General features: G+C 42.3%; 1 protein-coding gene across 33 annotated transcripts in view; it reads left to right on the top strand.

Moving 5' to 3' along the window:
* Window positions 1–22,968, top strand: part of MAGI1 (membrane associated guanylate kinase, WW and PDZ domain containing 1) — a 675,392-nt gene that overhangs the window by 173,043 nt on the left and 479,381 nt on the right. The window lies entirely within an intron of this gene.

Genomic DNA, 22,968 nt, shown 5'->3' with positions numbered 1-22,968 from the left:
GGAACTGGGTTGATGATGCCAGAAAAGCGCTGTGGAGCTTAACTTTTTAGGAATTGTTCTACAGTTGATTGATGTGTTCAGAAAATGCTGCTGCCAACAGTGTGCCAGGAATTGGACAAATGACGATAGCATATCTTCGTCCCTCAGGGATCCCCTGGCCCTCAGGTAGTAGCAGCCCAGGGGTTGCAAACTGGTGGCCTGTGGATGCTGGTGGTTGGAAGATGATGAGTGCCAAATGCTTACTCTGGGCCTGGTAACTTTCTAGGTATTCTGGATAGATTAACTCATTGAAACTTCACAACAACCTTGTGAGAGACATGTTCTTAATGGTCTCCAATTTCCAGATCAGGAAACTAAGCAACTCACCCCAAGGGCATGCTCATGGACCCTTGAAAAATAGAGAGATTTCCCAGACATCTAGGTCTTCAGCTTCTCTTTAAAAAGATCTGAAGCTAGGTGGATGTTGCTGAGTTCACATCCTGTCCGGGACAGCCAGCAGCAGTCGAGCTGATTGACCACAGTCTCCACCATCCACTCTTGTGTGATGCCTCCCTTCTTCCCTGTTTACACCGAGTAGCTGACTTCTTTTGCTCTTGGTAAGGGACCACAAGTTATGTTTGTTTGTTTGTTTGTTTGTTTTCCTAGCTGATTTGATGAACATGGCAGTGCCTTAGGAAACAATCAAACTTAGAAGACAGAAGTTTAGACCTCTGGGATGAGGGGAGGTGACAGAGAATGTAAGAAAGGTTTAGTAGGCAGTACCCACAGTGGAATTCATATGTCAGCCCTATGTATATATATAAATGAGATGCTGCATCTCTTTAGTTCTTTTGTTCCAAAGTTCAGGTTATACAGGTTAGTCTGTCATTGCCTGGTCTTTCTGTGTTGATGGGAGCAGGTAGCGGTTGGGTGGGAGGGATTATGAATAGTCGTTCAAGGCCTACTGAGATCTTAGATCAACCTGCTTTTCTGAATCCCAGCCTAGGATTTTCTTTTCCTTTTTCTTTTAGTGTTTCCTTTTTCTGTTACTGCTTTTTTTCCCCTCTTAAATGCACATTGCATTAAAAAAAAAAAAAGAAGTAGGCACTCAGGAGGTTGAGGTGGGAGGACCGCTTGAGCCCAGGAGGTTGAGGTTGCAGTGAGCCATGTTCACACCACTGTACTCCAACTGGAGCAACAAAACAAGACTCTGTTAAAAAAAAAAAAGTAGAAAAAAATTGAAAACAGCAAATATCAACAATTCCCCCAGCCACAGTTATTCTTTATACATAGTATATATTTTATATAATTTACATGTTTTATATTTATATATTTAATGTATTTATATATTACATGTTTACTTAATAATTGTAAATTATATGTTTACATTACAAAAATTGAATCAAAACAGTGCATAATGTTTTGAAACCTATTTTTCTCTCAGTCATATGTTATGAACATCATTCCATGTCAGCTGCTGCCATTGTGGTTTTAAAAGCTTGCAAAGTATGGCCTGGCATGGTGGCTCACGCCTGTAATCCCAGCACTTTGGGAGGCTGAGGTGGGTGGATCACCTGAGGTCAGGAGTTCGAGACCAGCCTGGCCAACATGGTGAAACCCTGTCTCTACTAAAAATACAGAATTAGTTGGGTGTAGTGGCGAATGCCGGTGATCCCAGGTACTCTGGAGGCTGAGGCAGGAGAATCGTTTGAACCTGGGAGGTGGAGGTTGCAGTGAGCCAAGATTGCGCCATTGCACTCCAGCCTGGGCAACAAGAGTGAAACTCCATTGCAAACAAAACAAAACAAAACAAAAAAACACTTGCAAAGTGCTTATTTTTTATTTTTATTTTTTGAGACAGGATCTCACTCTGTCACCCAGGCTGGAGTGCAGTGGTGTGATCTTGGCTCAGTGCAACCTCTGCCTCCAGGCTCAAGTGATCCTCCCATCTTAGTCTCCCAAGTAGCTGGGAGTACAGGTGTGTGCCACCACGCCTGGCTAATTTTTGTATTGTTTGTAGAGATGATGTCTCACCATGTTGCCTAGGCAGGTCTTGATCTCTTCAGCTCAAGCGATTGCCTTGTCTTCCCTAAGTGCTGGGATTACAGGTGTGAGCCACTGCACGTGGTCGGTGCTTTTTTTTTGAAGTTTAACAGGTGCCATTTAGGATTTTTCTGATTTTTTATATTGGCTCACATCCTAGACTATTTATTTGGTAAAAATCTAGGAGAAAATTATACCATCAAAGGGCAGAGAATGTGAGTTTATGCTGACTTGGTTTCCTTCTGGTTTTTTAGTAAACATTACCGTATGTTATATAGACCCTCTCTGTAGGTGTGTCTATGTAGTTGTGTGTATGGCATAGTTACAGATGTACATATCTACAATATTGAAGAGGAGTGCTGCTTAGTGTCTATCCGTGTGTTATATCAACCCTCTCTGTATGTACGTAGGTGTGTGGATGGCATAATTACAGGTGTGTATATCTACAGTATTGAAGAGGAGTGTTGCTTAGTGTCTTATCATTTTGATAATGATGACCATTTGCATATCTTTCTTTATCCCTGCCAGCCTTTAAAAATATTGATTTTCCCAATATTTGTAGCCTCAGTAGAATCTTCATTTTGTGACTGTAGTTTAGATTTGGACAGTGGCAGGTTGAGTAGGCAGGACTTCCATATTAGTCTAATATTTCTGTCGAATGGCCATGAAGAGCCACCTGGTGTTCCTCCCACAGCTTGGAGGCAGGTGGCAGAGTTACGGAGGCAGAGTCTTGTTCCCCACTCCATTCTTCACCTTCTCCTCTCTGTAGTAACCTGGTTCAATCTGGGAAACCAGAATGAAAAGTACTGTTTTTCCTGATTCTGCTATGCAGCTGTGCAGGGCTGGATGTGGCCAGCGTAGCTGTGTGGCACGTGACATGGAGTCTGCCATCTCGCTGTGGCTGATGGATGGCCTTGACAGTCCAGGCTTCCCCATCACAGCTGCCATTTTTGTAGTTGGTGAGCAAAGCAAGAAAGCAGGCCACTTCCTCCACATGTTTACGAAAGCTATTTCATCCATCACTTAGTAGGAAATTAACCCTGGCCTGTACCAGGGAGAAAGAAGAGCCTGAATGAGGTCATGATCACTCCACATAGATCCTTTCAACCTTGGCTAGAAAAATCCAGTGTTGAGCTTTTGGTGAAAAATCTTCCAAAATTTAGGTTATACAGGTTATTTATTTATACGTTCCTCTATGTCTGTGTGTGTCTGTGTATGTATTTAGGTTGACAGATGGGTATAATGTTTTTACAAAATAGGATCATGCTATACATGCTATTATATAACCTAATTTTTTTTGGTTTACATTTTTTTTCATTTTGTTTCATATTCTGTTGAATGTTTATTCATTCACTCACCCTATTTACAAATAAAAAAGAGAAATATTCTTTCCACTGTCATTTATTTAGTAGTAGTTAGAGAGCAAGACAATAATCAAATAATTATACCAAATCAATGTGAAGGGGCTCTGAGGGAAAGTTACTCTGGGAGTGCCTAACAGAGGGGACCAGTTTCTAAGGAAATGACACTTCAGCTACAATCTGAAGACTAACATGTGGAGGTAGAATTGGGGTAGGAAAAGAGGGGACTATGTCGATTTTTATAGATGTATAATATTTAATTTATGGATATGCCATAATTTATGTATCAAGTCATTTGGGGTTGCGTTTAGATTATTGCTGATTTTTCATCTATTTTATCCATTTTGATGGATGGATTAGAGGCTTTGAACTCTTAGTCTAGCAGTAGAGTGGATCTGTCTGAATTTGCCAACGTTCTCATTTGTCTTTCTTATGTCCAGTGACCCACATTTGTATATCTCAACCAGGGCTGTCGACAAAGGTAATTGACCTGCAAAGAACTTACATCAAGGAAGTGGTCTCACTTTTATGATATTTGAGGCCAAGTAGTCATTTCTGGGCATACTACTTAATGATACGTGGAATGTGCCCTTATTTCTTTATGATTTTAAATTTACCCTATACAACATACCAAGTTCCTACTCATTCCAGCTAGTGTGTTAAGGATTAAGAATATGAAATTGAAAGGCTCTTAGCCTCTCTCTCCAGAAGTCCTCAGTAGTGTGAAAACACAGAGAGACACTTGGCTATATATCATAAGTAATAGTCTTGTAGTAAAGGAGTGAGCATAGTCTGTTCTGTCTATTCTGGTAGCCAGAAGACATGGTAACCAGTATCACATGAGCTCCTCAGAGGAGATGGTATTTGAACTGTTCCTTGAAGATTGATCTGAATTTTGTCAACTATTAAGGAATTTGGTCCTTTCTGATAGAAGGAACTCTGAGAGCAAAGATTTTGAGGATTGGGAAGGTTTATTAATGCCTGGTACTTATGGAAAGTACTAGGTACATTACTGGCTTCATGGTGAGAAAGGGGCTTGGAGAGTAGCTGGGGCTGGATTGGGGGAGACCTTGAATGCCATGCTAGGGAGGTCAGGTTTCATTCTGTAGATAGTGGGAACATACCAAATGTTTAAGAATGGAGAAAGGTAATGTTAGCTGCCGTAACAGAGAAACTCCAGAACCTCTGTGACTTAATCTGTGAGAAATTTATATTTTCTTCACAAAATTTCCAAAAGAGGTGTTTCTAATTAGCAGGTGACTCTCTTCTAAGTGGTGATTCAGGGCTCTAGGCTCTGCATTTTGTGGCTCTGCCATCTGCAGCATGTGGTTCCCATGCCACTATGCACACTTGTGATGAGCTGGTGGAAGAGGAGAGAACATGGACTGTCATGAAGTTTTTTATAAGCCAAGCCCAAAATGGTCTCATGTCACTTCAGTTCACATTTCTGTTAGCTATAGAACCCAGTTACATGGTCCCACCACGTTACATGTGAGGCTGTGGAATAGAAACTAGGTGTGTGGTGCAGGGTGAAGAGGAACAGAGTGGTAGATCCTGCTGTGCTGCTGTTTATGGCAAATTAATTGTGATGATGCTGATGTTGAGAATGATCTAGAGGAGAGAAACACAGAGACAGAAAGGGAAGAGGGCTCATGGGGAAGGCATGAGTAATTAGATTAATGAAGTCTAACATTTATTGAGTATGAACTCTGTGGCAGGTGCTGTTAAATACTTAATACACATCAACCATATGAGAATAGGTACTGCTCTTTCCCCATTTTATAGAAGAAAAAACTGAGCTTATGGGGTAGCTTGCTGAGAAAAGAACCAGGATTTTCAGACCCTGGCTAGTCTTAGTCCAGCGTGTGAGCTCTTAACCTCTAATGAATGCCTCTTGCTAGGCAATATTACCTTTCTGGGTATTCATAAAGAAGATAAGGTAAACAAAAGAACCATGTCTTACATGAGGTGGACAGAGCCTCATTAGACATAGTGCAAAGAGAAGAATTGAAGATAAATAAGACGTCAGTTCTGGGAGCCTGGTGGTGCCAATTAGAGAGACAGGGCATGGTCTGTGTGACTTTTTGTGCAAGAGGTCTTACCAGTTGTTCCAGATCTGCCATCTTATGATGCCTGACATGATTTAGCACTGTGGACTGCACATGCCTACTAATACCTCAACAAGCTGCTTTATAAGGGTTTTTGTTGGCTGCTCTGTGTTGGTTTTTCAAGGAAAGTTAGATCCACATTTTAGACGGGACAATGAAGGCCCAGTCCCTGTGATTCAGCCGTTGAGTCACTCTGCTCTTCATTGTACGAGTGTCTTTTTTTCATGGTGCCCCTTCCCTCTGCAAGCTCCCACTCACTGTTATGACTGAGGTCAGATGGCTCCTCACTCTGAAACTTTTCATTGCCTCCTTGGACAGAGATGGATTTCCCTCTTCTCTGTTCATGCTGCACTGTTACCCATCTTTATTTATAGTAATCTCTTCTGGAGTCTATTTTCCCTATTACAGTACTAACATACCCAGTTTCAGTGGTTTATATACAAGAGGTGTTAGTAAGAGGGGTAATACTTTTTCTGTAGATAAGGGGTTTAGTTCTTTTCTCTCCATGACTGTATAAAACAGGGATTGCAAACTCCAAGTCTTTAGAGTCAAGAGGGTAACTCAAGAGTGACACTGGCCTGGCTGAGAGGGTCAGAACCTGTGGGTGGGGTGGTGACTGGACCAGAGAGTACACACCTGGTATAAGAAATTCAGAACTTAATTAAAAATCAAACAAACATTTTGTTGGCACGCCAAATATTTGCAACAGCCTTCTTCAGCCTCCACGTTTCCACTTTGTGACTTCTGATAAGGAATACAGCTCCTTGCCTCCCTGCAGCTGGAAAACTAGAGCGAGGGGGGCTTGCTTTCTGTCACTCATCCTTTTGAGTGTGACCCTGGCCCCATGTTCAAAGGCCGCATTGTGGCTGTGCTGTGGCTGTCCCTCTCACATCCACGGAGATGCTGCTGAAAATAAGAACCTTCATTAAAGAACAACCTATGCCCTTCTTATTTGAATTCTCTGTTACCCTAGAAGTAATGGGTAAAATAATGATTATTGTTTGTTACTTTGAAATGGTATTTGAATTTGAATTTGAATTTGAATTCGAATTCTCTATGTTACCCTAGAAGTAATGGGTAAAATAATGATTATTGTTTGTTACTTTGAAATGGCTTGACAAATGTATTTGTCGTGTCGGACCTGGCTTAAATCTCTGAAGGACAATCTGCCTTCTCAAAGAAGCTGGTGAAATGGAAGAGGGAAAATTCCTCACCGTGAACCTACCGCACGCATCCTGCCTTTCTCCCCCATGGAATCTGTTCAGCAGCACTGGCTGCCATGGGGAGGACAGACTCTTGACACAATCCTAGGGGACCTTTCTCTGGCACCTGGCTGAGCATGCCGTTACCATGGCAGATCCCCATGGCTCCTGTTAGAGATCCCTGCAGCACACTCCGAGGACCTGTTCCTCTTTTTAATCGGTGCGGAGGGAGGGGAACGCGCGGGCTGCCCGGATCGGTGGCTTCTGACATGCCCCTGATCAACTCTGCCTCCGTGTCTCTATCTGTAAAGATGGCTCTGTCAGTACCCTTGTCTGCAGTTCTGATATAAGGATTAAATACAATCACATATTTGTCAAAAGACAAAATTACATTAAACTTAGTTATAGATCTAATTGGCTTTTATTTGTGATTCATAAATCTGAGCAGCCTCCTTCAAAATAGAATAAGGTCTCCCTCTGGGCAGTAGTAGAACAGCGAGTTTTGTTAGGTGGGAATGGGGAAATAGAAGAATAGAAAAAACACCTGATTAGGCTGGATGCGGTGGCTGACACCTGTAATCCCAACACTTTGGGAGGCCTAGGCAGGTGGATCACCTGAGGTGGGGAGTTCGACACCAGTCTGACCAACATGAAGAAACCCTGTCTCTACTAAAAAATACAAAATTAGCCAGGCATGGTGGTGCGTGCCTGTAATCCCAGCTACTCGGGAGGCTGAGGCAGGAGAATCGCTTGAACCCCGGAGGGAGAGGTTGCAGTGAGCCAAGATCGCGCCATTGCCCTGGGCAACAATAGCAAAACTGTGTCTCAAAAAAAAAACAAAAACAAAAAACAAACAAACAAAAAAACACCTGATTGGTTAGCATAGGTTACTTTTTGGTAAGGGTTAAAGCAGAGGGGACCTACTTATTTTGCTGACTCAGGTAGACTGGAATCTCCTGTTTTCAAGAAAACCTGGTCTGTTTGGGGGATCTATCTGCTTCCTTAAAGTTTTTTTTTTTTTTTTTTTTTGAGATGGAGTCTTGCTCTGTCACCCAGGCTGGCGTGCAGTGGCATGATCTCAGCTCACTGCAACCTCTGCCTCCCAGGTTCGAGTGATTCTCCTGCCTCAGCCTCCTGAGTAGTGCCACCTCACCTGGCTAATTTTTGTATTTTTTGTATTTTTAATAGAGGCGGGGTTTCACTGCGTTGGCCAGGCTGGTCTCAAACTCCTGGCCTCAGGTGATCCACCCACCTCAGCTTCCTAAAGCGCTGGGATTACAGGCATGAGCCACCATGCCCAGCCCTGCTTCCTTAAAGTTTTAATTTGCTTATGTGGCATTTAGCATGAGTGACTCCATGCTAAATGGAGTTTCAGTTTTTTCTGGTTTGTAGGGGCCTAATGCAGGTGCTCAGCTAAAACAATGGCCTCCCATAAAGTTTAGCTCTTTTTTTTTTGTAGACGGAGTCTCACTTTGTTGCCCAGGTACCTCCTGGGTTCAAGTGATTCTTCCACCTCAGCCACCTGAGTAGCTGTGATTACTGGCATGCGCCACCATGCCCAGCTAGTTTTTGTATTTTTAGTAGAGACAGGGTTTCACCGTGTTGGCCAAGCGGGTCTCGAACTCCTGACCTCAAGTGATCTGCACACCTCAGCCTCCCACAGTGCTGGGATTACAAGCATAAAGCCACCATGCCTAACCAGTTTTAGCATTTTTAAAGCACATAGCACAATATCTGGCACACAGCAGGCCAGCGTTTACATGATCCCTTCTTCTCATCCCTCCCTTTCTTGCTCTTTAAGTTTGATGGCTCCGATTATACTTATGGTGGATACAGAGAAACTTGGTGTTAGCTCATTCAGAAAGGAAGAGGAATTAACTGAAATAATAATACAAGCCAATCAGAAAATAGGATTTGATTTATTACTATTTTAATTTATATGCAGTTGGAGCAGATATATTTGCATAAAATGTTTCTTGAAAATTGCACTGTGATTTCACCCCATGTCATCACAGATGAGTTTTTTTGCAGAGATAATTAGACCAGGTCATTGGTGGTTTTAAAAAGCAAAGATTTCTGGTCACAAGGCTGTCTTCCTCCTCCTTTCCTCTTCTCCAAAGATAGATATTCATAATTAGATCCTGTGATGAGATAAAGAGTACAACAGATTTAAAAGGAAAAGAATCTTCATTTCCTTCTGGGAAGAAGCAATTATTTAGTTATTCTTTATTTGAACTTTGAAAATCTTGGTTCTTATCTTTTACCAATTTATTAATAGCATTACCCAGCCAATCAGAGTCACAGATCTACAAGATGAAAAAATTAGTTGAATGCAGCAGAGACCCATTGATGTGTTGTCTCCACAACTGGCTTGTGTCATAGATGGTAGGCTGAGCTCCTTTTCCTAATCATTATGTTTATAAATTACAACATCACTTCGTATTATGTCAACATGGGGCAGTGAGTTCTTTCTGAAGTCTTCTGGAAACTTCTGCTGGTCATGAGTTTTGTTTGATGCTAAGGATGGCATTTATGCTTAGGCCATTATTAAAATATTATATTTGTTAACATCATTTTAGAATTAATATTACTTTTGTTGTTTGTTTGTTTTTGAGACAATGTGTCTCTCTGTCACCCAGGCTGGAGTGCAGTGGCACAATGTTGGCTCACTGCAGCCTCAACCTCCTGGGCTCAAGCAATCCTCCCACCTCAGCCTCCGGAATAGCTGGGGCTATAGGCACAAGCACCATATCAGGCTAGAATGAATACTATTTAAAACACTAGGTTTTCATGAATCCCTGCCTAATCACCTAAATGTTGTGTGATTAGACCCATTTGTTCCCCCCTTCTTGCCTTCCTACCTCTTTTTAAATGTCTAAGGGATGTTTTCACCGTGTCCCTGCGAAACGAATGTCACACAGGTAAAGCAGGCCCTTCTGTGTCTGTCCCATCTATGTGGGTGGCAGACTACAGCACCACTTGCTAGTTTCCTAGTACATAGCAGTTTTAAAAATTTCACCAAAGACAGCATCTAAAGTTTATAAACTTTTATAAGGTCTTCCAAGGGGCGATATACTTGGCAAAAGAGCTAAAAATCACAGCTTTGCTGACCAGCTTTCTACGATATGGTATGGCAAATATCTCTACCAGGGCAGCCTGAGCTATTAGCTTTGGACCCTGAACTGTGTGACCCAGCAGGACCCTCTGCTTTTGTTTTGTTCTGTGTGATTTGGGGCTGATGATAGCTTCCCTGGCTGGAGTAATGCAAAGATTAGCAGGTGTAAATTAGAGAATAGCTAAGAAAGTCTTCTGATTTGCAAACAATCATAGGGTGATAATGAACAAAAGTTTATCAATTTTTGACTTCTTCAAATGTGAAGAATAGGACATCTCTGCAGCATTACTTGGTAGCATTTCTGTGTTTTGTTGGTTCATAAAATCTGAACCAGTCCTAGATTTTTGTGCTATACTCTCTCATGTTTCTTTTCTCCAGGAAACTGCTTTCCAGTCCTTGTAAAGATTAGCTCTGTTTCCTGTTCTAAATGCTTCTGACCATGACTCTGGCAACTGACCTTAAGAACAAAGGCCAACTCCTATTGAGAAAGAAGGGGTGCCTTTCTGCCAGGTGTAGCCTGTGCGTGTGCAGTGGCCATGAGCCCCAATAAGCCCCATTACCTCTGTTGGAGCTGGCCAACTCCTGTCAAGTAAACAGGGCCGTCAGGGTGTATTTGTTTTCATGTGATTCCTGTGTTTCTGGTAGGTTAGTTGACAGTTTCTAATATGTCACTGGATTAAGAGAAAAGGAAGTCTGGATCCATGGGCGATTTGAGTTCCCCTTCCATTAGGCGTCTCATGAACTTGAGCATGCCCAGAAACTCCCATGGAGAGGCAAGGTCCTGTTAGTTTGTGCTGCTGGCTGGAGCCAAGAGACCGTTGTAGTTTTGCAGAGAGGGTTAAGACCATCAGCTCCCAAGTTCAGTGTCCCAGGCATCAGTATGGAGGGGACACACTGACCTCTTGAAAAAGTGCCATTGACATTGAGGTGTAGCATGTGATGATGTCCTTGCTTGTTCATCTGAGATATGTCAGAATGGAGGGGAGGAAAGCCTGGCGTGTTGTCTTAGAATCATTGTTTTCTATAGTCATGCAGCATCTGTGTCACCCAATGACCTTCTCCAGGCAGGGCTGTGAGGAAAGGACACAGCATTGGGCAGCGTTGCAGTTTGGGTCAAATTGGATCAGATACCTGAGTTCATTGAGTCTTGCTCTGGTCACACTTTATTGAGTAGGACATTGAGTGTTTGTCACCATCTGCCATTCATTTTTAACTTCTGCCATGTGGGAGGGTATGTTACAGGGTTGTGGGAGGCAGGAATGGAAAAGCTGTGCATTTGATTGGTATAGAAAGTTATGATTATACAAGGAGGTAAAACCTGCATTCTACTCTCCTGGAGTCTTCTATTCCCTTTTGCTTTTTCTTCTCCCCAACCCGAGGGCGATGCCTGGACACCCTACCTAGACCTTTACTATCCACTATGGTAGCCATTAGCCATATGTGACTATTTAAATTGAAATATAAATTAGTTAAAATTAAACATAATAAAATACTCCCCCCACCCAGTCCCTCAGTTGCCATAGTCATATTTCAAATGCTCAGTAGACACATGTAGCAATCATATAGGGCAAAGCAGATCTAAAATACATCCATCATCAAGAAAATTCTGCTGGTCAGTGCTGGACACAGTAAGCTCTGGAAGAGTCCTGTGTTGGTCTAACACCATGTCCTCAGGCCAGAGCCAGGGGTGCCTGGCGTGCGAGAAGCTTCCAGTGACTATCTGTTGCGTAAGTGAGGGAAAGAATGAGTGAGTGGATACACATGAATGAAAGGCTTCATTTTACATTTGCTTGGATTGGCATGGTGCTTTTCCCCACCAGAGCCAATGTATCTATGGGGGTTAATGGGCTGTCCGGTGTTGGTTCTTACAAATCTACATGTGCTATCTCCTACTTTCTGATTTTATTTAATTATGTTTTCTTTTCTTTTCCTTTCTTTTCTCTTTTTTTCCTTTCTCTCTCTCTCTGTTTCTCCCCTCCCCTCCCCTCTCCCGTCCCCTCTCCCCTCCCCTCTCCCCTCCTCCTCCCCTTCCCTCTCTCCTGCCCTCTACCCTCCCCTTTCCCCTGCCCTCTCCCCTCCCCTCTCCTCCCCCTCTCCCGTCTCCTCCAAAGTCTTACTCTGTTGCCCAGGCAGGGATGCAGTGGTCTCATCATTGCTCACTGCAGCCTATAACTCTGGGGCTTAAGTGATCCCCCTGCCTCAGTCTCTGAGTAGTTAGGATTACTGGTGCAAGCCACTATGCTGGGCCATTTTATTTTATTTTATTTTTAAAGTTACTTTATTTTATTTGTAGAGATGGGGTCTTAGCTTGCCCAGGCTGGTCTCAGACTCCTGGCTTCAATCAATTCTCCTGCCTTGTCTCCCAAAGTGTTGGGATTACAGGTGTGAGCCATCGCACCAAGCCCTTTCCTCCCATTTCTTTGGTACTGTTTATCTCTTTCTGTGGATCTCTAAGCAAACATTTCACAGGCCTTTTTTTCTCTTGTGGACTCACAAGGCTTCCTGCTTATAATGGCATCTTTTAATGAGCACATCCTGTCTGCTGGTTAGGGTGCTAAGTGCTTCAGGCTGTAAACTCACCCCCGCCCCCCACGGATTTGGGCAGGTTTTTATCAGCCCAGAGCTTAAATAATAATTTTTATCCTTCAGGTGTGGCACACCCTCTGCAGCTGCAGCCAGCACCATCCATCCCCTCTTGCATAATACCCAGCAGATGTTGTATGTAGTTATTTATGTTACCTTCCTTGTCCCTGTAGACATTTGAGTTTGCAACCCTTGATTAGGGGATGCTGTTTACGTTTCCAAGGTGTCATACTTCTCCCTTTGGTTGTGGACTTCTGTGGACTTCTCCCTTTGGTTGTGGTTGTAGGTATTCCCCTTTCAGTAGTGTGACCATCTGTCATGGCTTTGCACCCTGGGAGGTTTGCAGGAACTGTGAGTCATGGTGCTACCAGGTGAGCCAGGCCACAGCAGCTCATTTAGGTGACAGAGACTAGCCGTGTTTTTAGGTGTGTGCCTCATTTGCAGAACCCACTGGCTGAGCACCCTCTGGTGGGACATTTTATTCAAATTCTTCCAAACAAAACTTCCTTGAATGGTATTTGTAAGAACAGCATTGAGCTTTTCCATGAACATATTGCAAAGTTACCCATTTTTCAGAAAAGGTGGCTGTTTATTTTAATCACACGGAAATGGTGGTTGTGAAAACGCTGGCATGGGAATTTCTGAGCTTTTGAGGAGAACTCAGGATTTTCATGGAGAGATGGAGGCACATTATTGCCTCATCCATTTATTCTTTCAAAGTTGTGTGTACAAAGCACTGTCACATTTACTGGGACAGCAAAATCCTTGAGTGAAAAGGAGAAAGTGTATTGCATGTACTCATGTCTCCTTGTTTCTTTCTGCTACTTCTTTGTTGTGTTTTGTCTTAAATTTGAAACAGGGTCTCACTTTGTTGCCCAGACTCTTCTGAAATGCCTGGCCTCAAGGGATCCTCCCATCTCAGCCTCCTGAGTAGCCGATGCTTTTTTTTTTTTTTAAACCTTTAAATACAAGATTAGAATTTTTACACAGCTAACCTGTTTTTGTCAGGGCCACTTTTTTTTTTTGAGACAGAGTCTCGCTCTGTTGCCCAGGCTGGAGTGCAATGGCATGATCTTGGCTCACTGCAACCTCCACCTCCCTGGTTCAAGTGATTCTCCTGCTTCAGCCTGCTGAGTAGCTGGGACTACAGGTGTGCACCACAACACCCGGCTAATTTTTTTGTATTTTTAGTGGGGATGAAGTTTCACCATGTTGGCCAGGCTGGTCTCCAACTCCCAACCTCAGGTGGTCCACCAGCCTTGGCCTCCCAAAGTGCTGGGATTATAGATGTGAGCCACCACACCTGGCCTGCCGGGGCACTTCTTGATTTAGATAACCACTTTCTCCCTGGAAGGTTTCCGTATTGAGTATTAGCAGCAAAATGCATCAAACAGAGAGAAGCATTTTGAAATCATTTACTAAAATATGGTCTTGTGAGGATAGAGACTGCTTTTGTTTCCTTGCATTCAGCTGCCCTTTTTTGGATACGTCTTGGGTTTTACTTACTGATCCAGAAATTCATTGCTTGTCTCCCTAATATTAAGTTAATGGGGAAGTTAGTGTGGGCAGAACTGAGAAATGAATACGTTTTGATACGTTCCAACTTCCCAGCAGGTGGTAAAAGCATGGTATGCATTTTAGACTTTTGATATTGAAATATTTGAGGGATGGAACTCATGTTAAAAATTTCGTCAGCACAAAGTATGCATAGGTGAATGAATTAAGATCTTGTTTTTGCCCTACTAGGAATTTACCTATCAATGCATTAAATATGTACTTATAGAACTATTTATATCACACAAGCAAGGTGATGTTTATAGTTTCAGTTGAGCTGTTTACCACATCATGTTGGGTTGGGCTATCATTAATCTGAAGACTTATTTTTAAATCTTGAGTTATGAATTAACAGAGATGCTGCTGATGTGTCCCAGAGTAGAAACCACAATTAATTTTTTTTTTTTTTTCTTGAGACGGAGGTTCGCTCTGTCGCCGTGGCTGGAGTGCAGTGGCACAAATCTCGGCTCAGTGCACTCGGTTCCCAGAGGGAACCTCCACCTCCTGGGTTCAAGCGATTCCCCTGCCTCAGCCTCCCAAGTAGCTGGGACTACAGGCATGTGCCACCACACCCGGCTAATTTTTTTTTTTTTTTTTTGTATTTTTAGTAGAGACGGGGTTTCACCGTGTTAGCCAGGATGGGCTCGATCTCCTGACCTCATGATCTGCCCGCCTCGGCCTCCGAAAGTGCTGGGATTACAGGTGTGAGCCATCGCGCCCAGCCAAAACCACAAATATTTTCTGATACTTTGCCAATTACTTAAAATTTGGTGTCGGCCAGGTGCAGTGGCTCACGCCTGTAATCCCAGTACTTTGGGAGGCCTAGGCGGGCAGATCACCTGAGGTCGGGAGTTCGAGACCAGCCTGACCAATGTGGAGAAACCCCGTCTCTACTAAAAATACAAAATTAGCCAGGCGTGGTGGTGCATGGCTGTAAACCCAGCTACTTGGGAGGTTGAGGTAGGAGAATCACTTGAACCCGGGAGGCAGAGGTTGCGGTGAGCTGAGATCATGCAGTTGTGCTCCAGCCTGGGCAACAAGAGTGAAACTCTGTTTCAAAAAAAAAAAAAAAAATTGGTGTTAAGTGTGTCTTCAAACATTTTTATGGTAATGGAGGTGTGTGTATATACGCACGTCTGTCTAGTGTTTACCTACTGGGTAGAGTTTCACATGTTGTTCCACCATCTGAAACACAACGTGAGAGCGATAGTAACAAGCAAGATATGTTTGCTCACTACCCTCCTCTTCCTTTCTGGGGAGGCTCAAAACTGATGCTGGCCAGGTGTAGAGAGCCCATCCTAGACAGCAATGCTACTTCCATCGCCAGCTACCTTGTTACCTTGTGGAAGACACCAGCAGGATAACCTTCGCAAGGATTTCTTCCTTATGATAGGGCCACCAAGGAGGACAGATATAGGTAGTGATGATGCATGAACTTGCTTGGTATTTAGGCTGTTCACAGCCCAACCAGATATCTTCCTGGTTTGACAAGTTTACCTTGGGCCCACAATTCCTTGAGCCTTCCCACTTCTAGCTCAATGTATTTGCTTTTATTCCTACTTAAAAACCTTCCCCATATGATTCAGCTTTTGGCCTTTATCCACATTCCTCTCAAATTCTTCCCCCGTTCTTGCCTCTTTCGCAGATCAAAACTATGCAGTATCTTCCTCCTTATGATGCATATGTTCTAAAACTTCTTCGATTAAACTTTTTTATATTACTGAACATAAACATTCGACTTCCGCCTGTATATTTTTGAAAATATTTCCAAACATATGTGGCCATCTTGTATGTGTATGTACGTGTTAGCCTAACACATTTTTTTTTTCACACAGAGTCTTGCTCTGTTGCCCAGGCTGGAGTGCAGTGGCACCATCTCGGCTCACTGCAGCCTCTACCTCCTGTGTTCAAGCGATTCTCCTACCTCAGCCTCCTGAGTAGCTGGGATGACAGGTGTATGCCACCACGCCTGGCTAATTTTTGTATTTTTAGTAGAGATGAGGTTTTGCCATTTTAGCTGGGCTGGTCCGAAACTCCTGACCTCAAGTGATCCGCCCACCTCGGCCTCCCAAAGTGCTAGGATTAGAGGTGTGAGCCACCGCGCCTGGCAACCTAACAGATTTTTTTTTATTTTGTTTGCAAGCTTACATTCCATCACCAGTGCCCATCAAAATCCAAATAAGGCAACAACATAATACTCATAAGTCATTGTGTGGGAGACAATAAGGTAATCAAGAGATCTGCAAGATAATAGTCACTTTTGTACAGTTCTTGTTAATATGCAGAGCACTTTTATGTATATGATCTTCTTTGATAGCGTCAGCAATCCTGATGTGGATATTAGTTTTATCCCTGGCTGAGAGATTTAGTTACTCATTTAGTCAAACTCCAGGCAAAGTTCTAGGTACCAGGCATACAGCAGTGAACAAAGCTAAGTCCCTGCCTTCTAATGAGGCATTTTTTTTTTTCTCCAGATGAAGTCTCGCTCTTGTCCCCCAGCTGAAGTGCAGTGGCGTGATCTTGGCTCACTGCAACCTCTGCCTCCCGGGTTGAAGCAATTCTCCTGCTTCAGCCTCCCAAGTAGCTAGGATCACAGGCACCTGCCACCCTGCCTGGCTAATTTTTGTATTTTAAGTAGAGACAGGGTTTCACCATGTTGGCCAGGCTGGTCTCAAACTCCTGACCTCAGGTGGTCCGCCCGCCTTGGCCTCCCAAAGTGCTGGAATTACAGGTGTGAGCCACCGCGCCGTGCTTGAGGCATATTTTAAAATTAAAGGTAGCCTGACTGGGGCCTAGAGCAAGGTTAATGACTGTTCTCAGCCCGTGGAGAAAGTAAGGGAGGGAGTGAACGTTGCATCCTGGTTGTTTCTGTGTCAGTGGCTTTTCTTCTAAAGCACTGCTTATTAGTCTTTTTCTCCAGTGTGCCCCTGTAAAAACAGAGGACAAAAAGCCCAACATTACTTTGACAGCTTGAGTTCTATTCTAAAAGTTCATCCAGAGTTTATATCGTATTCTGTTATGTATCTTTGTTTTAATGGAAAACTCTTTTAGATGATGTAATGTTCCTCCCTTGTATCTTTATATTCCAGGAAGAGGTGTCTTGCTTATCTTGACACTTCAAGGATATCTTTGCATTAGGATGACTAGCCATCCTGGTTTACCCTGGATTGAGAGTGTTCCTGGGATGCAAGACTTTCAGTTTTAAAACCCAGAAAGCGCCGGGCAAACTGGGATTAAGTTTGCATATGGTTTCCAGGTTTTTCCATACTAAAAGTGGTCAGGACTTAGGCAAATTGTGACAGTTGGTCATCCTAGTTTATATACTGCAAAAGAAGGGGACTGCATTTACCATAATTTACAGCATGACACAAACACATGGGTTCAAACTCTTAGTATGTTCCCTAACATACATTTAAATTAGCACTATTTTTTTATATATATAAAGAAATAGGGTATTCAAACAAGTTTGGCTGGTAATGTTTTATTTCACTTCTAATATCAGTGATTTAGAAAAAAATAGGGTATGACTCTAGATCATAATAGTATATAAATGATATAGTACATAATTGATAAATTAATTTCAGATACATATTCTTGCTTTGAACCAAATTAGTAAAGTGACTAATTTATCTGCATTTCAGAGAAATTGTGCAGTTTAAAGTTGAATCTAGAGAGGGAGAGCTGGTTTCTTTGGGGTTAAATTTCTGTAGATTCCCAAACACTGGCATCAAATCTTTAGTGGAACCTGGAAAAAAGGGAAGGAGAAAGTATTTTAGCTCAGTTAACGTTCTTTCTCCGTTAGATATGATGAAAAATACACAGTCTAACCATTGTGTAGAAGAAATGCTTGTTTCTTAACAGCAGCAACAAAATGTCGTTTATTAAGCACTTACAGACATCTTACCAGGCTTTATTCTTTATTTCATTTAGTTGTTACAACCAGCTTATGAAGTAGTTTATCAGTCAGTATTAGACATCTAACAATAACAGACCAGCAACCCTCAAATCCCAGTGAGATATATATATGTGTATATATATGTATATTTGATGATATATAGTATATTTGATGATATATGTATATGTATATTTGATGATATGTATATTTGATTATATATATATATATATATATATGAAAGTTTACTTTTAGCTTAGGATACTTGTGCAGCAAATAGGTCAATGGTAGGGAGATGGACTGTGCTCATCACTGTCATTCAGACTGACAAAGAGGCTACCCAACATTGCTGGTGTTTGTGCAGAAGGGAAAAGAATGCTCTGGGTCAGGTGCGGTGACTCATGCTTGTAATCCTAGCACTTTGGGAGACTGAGGCGGGTGGATCACCTGAGGTCAGGAGTTCAAAACTAGCCTGGCCAACATGGCGAAACCCCGTCTCTACTAAAAATACAAAAACTTAGTCAGGCGTGGTGGCACATGCCTGTAATCTCAGCTACTCGGGAGGCTGAGGCAGGAGAGTCACTTGAACCCTGGGGATGGAGATTCCAGTGAGCCAAGATTGCGCCACTTCACTCCAGCTTGGGCAAAAAGAGCAAAACTCCATCTCAAAAAAAAAAAAAAAAAGAATGCTCTGAATAGTCTTGAGCTGCCAGTTAAGTGTTTGGACTGCAAGTGATTTGCTTCACTTTTGCATACAACTCACTGGCTAGAACCAATCACATGGCCCCACTCACTCACAAATCAGGAAGCCAGGAAGTGTCCACAGCAGCAGAGAGCTGTGGTGATCACATTTGGTGATCTGCTGTGGTGTGTACTATGGCAGGAAGTCTTCTCCACTTGAAGATGGGGGACCTGAGGCTAAGAGAGTTTAAATAACGATCAAGAACATTCAGCTTGCAGGTGACTGGGCTCAAACTCAGGCCTATCTGGGTCTAGGACCCAGGTGTTTAACTGCTAAGATATAGGTTTTTCATCTCTTAATTAATTGTAAAATCAGTTTCTTCCCTTCAGTGAAAACTCTCAGCTTAGAAATAAAATAAAAAAAAAAAAGAATACAACTTATGTTGGGTAACTTAAGAGAGCAGTTGTTTTCTTTGTGCAAACTGTGCCTCAAGTTATTTTCAGTGTATTTTAATTAAAGATTGCCTAGGTCCATGGGGCCAGGAGTAAGTGTACTTCAGTGCTGAAGTAGATTCTCAGGCCATCAGATATCGAAGTCAGCTTCTTATTAAGCCTGCTCAGAACCAGCGTAGGATACGAAACATTCTAAGTTGCTTCGCTTTGCTTCACTTAGCTCGCCACTTTAATTCTTCCATATGTTTCTCATTTGGTTTTCTTTTATATGAAGTTTCATTTAGGATAACATGCAGTTCCCATGTTCACCATTCTTCCAGTAAACCAAACAGAGACACGTGGTCTGACAAAGTGGAATGCTTCTGACTTCTTCTTTTTAATTCTGGTAATAAATTGGGCAAATGAATTTCCTGTCCTTTGGGTAACTCTTATTCTCTGGTTGTCTCCTTTGTTCTTCTATCGGGGAAGGGTATTGATCACTTCTGAGCTATCCAAGATCAACCAAAATGTTGAAGTCTCACTGTGTTGCCCAAACTGGACTCAAACTCCTGGACTCAAGGTATACCCCAACCCCAGTCTCTCAAGTTGCCGGGACTACAGGTGTGAGCCACCATGCTTGGTTCCAAAACTATATTTAAATCCCAGCTCTGCTATTTCTGTGACCTGAGACGAATTCCTTAGTTAGGCTGAGCTTCAGTGTCCTCACTTGTAAAATAGTGAAGAGTGTAGTACCCAGTGGAATTTCATCATCAAAAGCACATTTAACTTATACAAAATCATCTCTGCATCCTTAGCATAAAAGAATAAATAAACGATTGAGGGGATGAATGAATGATAGTTGAATGATGTGTTGGTTGTTCCCCATGATGTGTAAGCTCAAGAGTACTCTCGGGATTTTAAATTCATGTATTTTGATATTTATCATACACATTGATAAATATATTTAAGAGAATGCACTAGAGATGAGACTATCTCCATATGGATAAAAATAAAATTTGTTTAATATGTTAGTTAGAATTATATGAATATGAAATTAAAGATTTCTTCCATGGATCACTTTGACAACAAGAATGCTGTCCAGATCTTAATTTTATGGCCTGTGGGGACTTAGATTTTAGAGGAAAAAAAACCACCAGGTGGTGCTGGCCAGAAAAGAAATAGAAACCTAGCTAGGGTATTTCCATCCAGGATACCCTTAACAATTTGGGAATTCTAAAACATTGAGCCATCTGCCTCAGATTTTATGTTATTAAGTACATTGAAATTCTTGAGCTTTAAATCCTCATGTAGAAGACTCTGTCTCTGATTTGTGATTTGTCATGCTACATTCTTTTAGCTGATAGGATTTTTGTATTTATAAGAAAGAAAATTGCCTCTAGTGATCAGCTGTTGCTTTTTGCACAGTCATTTCATTATGTTGGCAGTGTTTTCGTAAGTACCCAACTTCAGGGTAGTAAAAATTTGGTTTAGGAAATAATTGTCTTAAAATTGGTATAAACAAATGTGCTTAGGGTTTTTTTTTTTTTTTTGTAAGACATTGCTATTCTTTGTAATCTGAAAGAACAAGTCAATGTTTCTTTCCTTTGTTTGGGGGAGTAGGACCACAGAGGATGAAAGCACCAGATAATTATATTTGTCAACCCATCCATCCTTTCAAATATGTATTTAATGCTTCCTCACAGAGGCAATGTGGTATAATGGCTAAGACCATAGGCCCTGGAATTAGACTGCCTGGATTTGAGTTCTAGCTGTACCATTTCCTAGCTGCCTTGGGTAAGTTACTTTACCTCTCAGACCTTCAGTTAATGCCATCTGTGGTGGCAATAATAACAGAACCTGCTTCAGAATTGTTACAAGGGGAAAGCACATATTTTTACAGAGTGTGTGCTCAAAACATATTGGTGATCATGACTGCTGGTACTTTGAGGCAGTTGCTACTCAGACTTACTATAAGGACCTTTGTGGGGCCCTATTATGAATCTGGTGGCAGAGCATCATTTAACTGTAACACTCTGGAAGATCTAGATCATGACCCTGTTTTACAAATGAAGTGTGGTTAGAGTAGCTAAGTAACTTACTAAGGTCACTCAAAGGCCAAACCTGCATCCATTGTCTCAACCTTGCCCTTGATTTGCAATTTTGCAGAGTTTGGGGTGAAGTTTCCCTTTCCAGCTGCTATTCACTTGAGACCACACTACCACAAGGGCTTGCATCCTAGAATAAGACTAGTTTTCAGGCAGACTCTAGCCAACTTTAGGAGTCATTTTCATAGATTCTAGTGATGATCTTGAAAATAATACTTTCACATAACCACTGCCTTCTGTTGGAGGGGCTGGTGGCTGCTGGATTTATAGCTGCCTGGTCCCTGTTCCTTTGCTCTGTGTATGTCTACCCATGCACAAAGTCAGTTTCGGTGGCTTCTGACCTTGGCAAATGAAGTGTTGTTGCCAAGTAACAAGTGGCATTGTTACTACTGGTTTGAGGCTTTTATTCCCAAATTTTATAAAAGAAAGATTTAAGCTTTTTTAGCCCGGCCGTCTACCTGCTTTTCATCTTTGAACCAGAAAAGGACAAAAGAATCTGATAGGCTTTGCAGGTTAACTTGTCTGGCGGATCACAAGGCCAGCAAACTATTGGCTGGCATCCTGAATGATACTGGAAGCAAAACAGCAAAACTTACCTTTCGTAAAAGACTGTGAAACTTCTAAAATTCAGGTTGTCATTTGGAACCAGAGAAGGTCGAGACAGGTGTGGCTGGAACAGATGGGGAGGAAGAGCTAAGAGCTGCCACATGGGAGTGAACTTAACACATCAAGTTCTTCAGTCTGGCAGTGCAAAGGCATAGCAAAGACATGAAATTGGTGCAGTTGTGAGTGATGTGGTAGAAATATGTTGAGGTGTTTGGACCCGGCTGGAAACTAAAATTGGTTAATTTAAGATCTGATGCATTGGATGATGAAAAATGTAGCAATAGGTGGCATTTTTTGAGTGCCTACTCTGTTCCAGACACTGTGCCAAAGCTAAACAAGAATTATCTCATGCATTCCAGTGTGGTAGATATTATTATTATGCTCATTTTTGGATAAAGATGGTGAAACTTAGTGATATTAGTTGACATGTATAGTAAGTGATGGTCAGATAGCAAGTTCATCGTTACTCCAGGGGCCCATCATCTTAACCACGACAATCTATGTGCCCAAGGATTGATTTCTTTTCTTTTCTTTTTTCTTCTCTTCTCTTCTCTCTTTTTTTTGAGATGGAGTCTCCCTCTGTTGCCCAGGCTGGAATGCAGTGGCACAATCTCAGCTCACTACAACTGCCGCCTCCTGGGTTCAAGTGATTCTCCTGCCTCACCTTCCTGAATAGCTGGGACTACAGGCGTGCACCACCACACCCAGCTAATTTTTAATAGAGACGGGGTTTCACCATATTGGCCAGGCTTGTCTCGAACTCCTGACCTTTTGATCCTCCCACCTCGGCCTCCCAAAGTGCTGGGATTACAGTGTGAGCAACCGTGCCCCGCCTATGCCCAAGGATTTCAATGGGCAGAAGAAATACTCAGATGAAGGAAAGGGTTGAGCAAATTAATGCATGGCCACAAAGAGTGCTGATGTCTTCCTAAACTTTAAGAGTGGAGTTAGGGATCCCTGGGGTGTCCTTTAGTGGGTGATTGGTAGGTAATAGTCTGTATCATTTTTCGTAATTTAATTCTATGTGTTTAGATTGGATCCAATCTGCACTGGAAAACGCTCTAAAATAAGCCCTAGGTCTTGCATGAATTGGGTTTTCAGTTTCTTTTTAAGCTGCACTTTGAGAACTGCTTCTCTGGACCCCTGTTCCTGAAGTATGCCATTTAGGATTCTGGTTCAGTAAGATCTCAGTTGATCATGATGTGTGTGGAGGGTGTGTTTTGAAGTTAAGTGGAGTTCTTTGGCAAGATCAGAGCTTTCAATATGTTAAAACTTCAGGGCTCTCTGAGAAGAGGACATAGCTTGTA

Source organism: Pan paniscus, chromosome 2 (genome assembly GCF_029289425.2).
Source record: "Pan paniscus chromosome 2, NHGRI_mPanPan1-v2.0_pri, whole genome shotgun sequence".
In the NCBI taxonomy this organism is placed as follows: domain Eukaryota; kingdom Metazoa; phylum Chordata; class Mammalia; order Primates; family Hominidae; genus Pan; species Pan paniscus.
The sequence above is the reverse complement of the archived record's forward strand: the minus strand, read 5'-3'. Positions and strand labels throughout refer to the sequence as shown.